Source organism: Chlamydotis macqueenii, chromosome 7 (genome assembly GCF_036417535.1).
Source record: "Chlamydotis macqueenii isolate bChlMac1 chromosome 7, bChlMac1.mat, whole genome shotgun sequence".
NCBI classification, from domain to species: domain Eukaryota; kingdom Metazoa; phylum Chordata; class Aves; order Otidiformes; family Otididae; genus Chlamydotis; species Chlamydotis macqueenii.
In genome coordinates this window covers 35,425,235-35,428,466 of record NC_141562.1, presented here as the reverse complement: position 1 = coordinate 35,428,466, position 3,232 = coordinate 35,425,235, and positions in this window count along the sequence as shown.

Here is a 3,232-nt window from a genome sequence, read left to right as displayed (position 1 = left end):
CATCCACAGGAGCAAGGCTGACACAGCAAAATGCTTTTGCCACTCACAACATCTCTTGAGCTGATCTGAAATTCCACAACCAAACCGCGCTTCCAGGAACACACGTGTTTGCCTTTCTCCTCAACCTGCCAATTCTAATGACTCGCAATTAAATAAAAGCCTTCCTCACGCTCCGGGTCTCCCTGCCCATCCTCCCTCCGAGGCTACGGCTTTAATTTCGCCCTATCGCATTCTCACGGCAGCAGACTGTTACGGCAGGCAGCAGGATTACGACTCATCATGTACTGTGGGAAGTAATGATGATCCAAAAAGCAAACGGAGGTGGGCAGTGAAGGAGAAATCACTTATGCAAATAGAAATATTTTCAATAATGATCAACAGCATGAGAAATAATATAGGAAAAATTACATTAGGCAGAGGAGCTTCATTTTTAAAATGTTCCCTAAGTGCTAGAAATCTTCCCATCTTCATTTTCCCCTTTAAACTCTGTCATTTGTACAGCCTATTAACCTTTAACTTTATGACTACCCTAACGTGAAATACTGGCAGCATTTAAGTCTGAGAATACTAGAGACCTACCTTCCTGGTTGGCAACAGAGGTGAAGCACTTTCTTTTAAATCAGTCATTTTTAATACCAGTCATACACACACAGCATCAGAGACACTATTTTTAGGTTCACGTGCTGGCGTTACGTGTAACAGATGCTCTACGGACTCCAGTTATCTTTCCTTGGAGGTCTTAAAGTTTCCTTCTTGCCTGGCCTCTCCCAGTTCATCACCCTAATTGTAGTCTTGAGTTCTGCTCAAAAGTAAAAGAGCAAATCCAATTAAATGGCTTCCTTCAAACTCCCTCTTTCCTGTTCTTAAAAAGACAATGTAAAATGAATTATTTGGGTTTACAAGAGCTGCTGGGGAGTTGAGCTGAGGCTGGGACTTCATTGTCTGAAGCACTAAACCACTGTTACTCTGGTCACTTCTGCCCTGGAGACCTGGCAGTCGAGATGGGGCAGGGGAAGGATGGGTGATTAAGTGACTTCCAAAAGGTGGTCAAGACAAAGTGGCTCATCTGGATGGCGTGTGCTGGGGCTGTATCGATTACACCTGTGGCAGGAGACGCAAGCGGTTTAACGCAGAGCTTGTGTGGTTTTAATTGTTATCATTATGTCAAACAATAAGAGTGACAAGGGCTGCTCAGACCTGAGGACAGGAACTTCTGTGGTTTATATCTAAATCTCAGCAATTAAATAGCACCTGGGGATGACAGGGGACCATCTGTTGGGAAGCTCCTCGACAGCTGCCCTTCTGTCAGCAAGCGCCTTCCTTCAGGGCTGAACATGGCCTTACCATGGGGCATCATCGTGGCCCAGGAGAGCTTCCAAAAAGAGGTCTCAGAGCTGAACCGCCAGAATTTATTTACACAAAGTCTTCCCCTTTTCCCTTGCTCTTTCAGACTCGGCAAACCTTCAAAAAACTCAGTGAGGAGTCCTGAAACAACACTCAAAAGTGAGTTTGCCAGGCAGGAGCCCATGTCTCTTCTCCTTAATCAGAAAATATCCAGCCCCAAGGAGCGAGATGGGGACTGTGACGGCCTCGGCTGCCAGGCCCTGCCCTGCCAGGTGGCTTGGATGCGGGTGGAAGTCCACGGCTGCATGAACGTCCCTCTCTATCAGCTCCTATGTACAATGCTCCCTTCTTGAGTGAAGGACGTGATGAAGGGACTCGGAGAAGTGCTAGTGCCGGCATATTTCAGTTGCAGCAAAGGTCTGGACCTGGAGGTTTTACTCTGATGCAAACTCTTTTCTGAGCTTTCACTTCTAAGAAGAGTGAGCTAGAAAAATGGATCTCTCCTAAGAGAGGGTCTTGCGCTCTCAGGACAGTTCTCCTGGACATGAAAAAGATCTGGCTTCTTCCTCATTTACACCTGTCCTAGAACTGAAACCGCAGGCTTGCTTTTGTGATTAGAAGTGATCAACCACCAGCCCAGGCTGAGCAAGGGCTTTGGCAGGCATTCGTGGTTACAGACTAAATTCAACCAAGGAAAACAAATATGTGGGACATTTCAGTATGTGGGACATTTTAGTACATGGGACATTTTGAGTCAGGACCGGTCAAAGGAGGAAATGCAGAGTTAAGCTTGCTCTTGCACCCTATGCGTACTCTGTCTCACACAGTGCTCCAGCCTGTCCTTTCTACTCAAAAGAATGAATTTATAAGGTGGGAGGGGAAGCTGACAGCATTTACGTCGGTGTCCACAGACATGTTTAGACTTTGCAACAGAGTCCATCCAAAGCATCTGTGAGATGGAGCCCAGCACACTGCACTGATGGGCTGCATGGCACAGGGACTTCCCCAGGTGACAGCTCAGGTCCCTGCAGGGACAGCTGGCACGTGCCATCGCACTGAGCACCGCATGTGGCTCTGCTCTCGGAGACCACGCCACCTCCTGCTCTCATAGGGTCCGAGGAAGTTCCCCAAAACTTCATCACGATTTAGCCATCTCATCACAGAGCTGCTTTTTTAAACTCCAGCTGGGTTTAGAAACATGTTTAATTTAGGCGCGCTCTTGGGCCCTATTGATTTTAATGTAACAATCATATGTTTAAAACTTAGCATGTGTTTAATTACTCCGGTGAATAACGGCAGACTGACGCTGGTGCTTACACGCCTTGCTGACCCGGTGCCTGGGAGAGCAATGCTGCACCAGCCTCGCCGCAAGGGAACCAAGGGGACGGCATTTGTCCCGAAGCAGAACTCAGACGATCCCAAATTCTTGCTTTTATTTTGGAAGTAGATGTAGTTTCCTAAAAGGAAGTGAAGTACCAACGAATTTGGAAGGGAAACTATGTAAAGCGTCTTGTTCATTTAGCTCCTACTCTCAGTTATTTCATTTTTGGCATTTACCTAAAGTTTTCATCTTTCCAAGTCTTGTTTTATGGTTAGTATAAGGCCGGCCTGAAAGATAATATATTGTGACTGTTATATTATTTATTTCAAAGCCAAGTTATTGATTATTGCACGCTGAAAATGACAAATGGCATCTGAGAAAGGCACGGTCAGCGAGTTCTATTAAAGAAATGATAGTATTGCTCGTGGATTGTTAAAAGGTTCAGTTTAGGTACTTTATAGGTTTATATCCATCACTATTTAATGACCAAATGATGAAAAATATGAGTCACGGGAACGATTTCTTTCTGTTGCAGTTTTACATTTAAGCAGTTTGCAAAATAAGAGA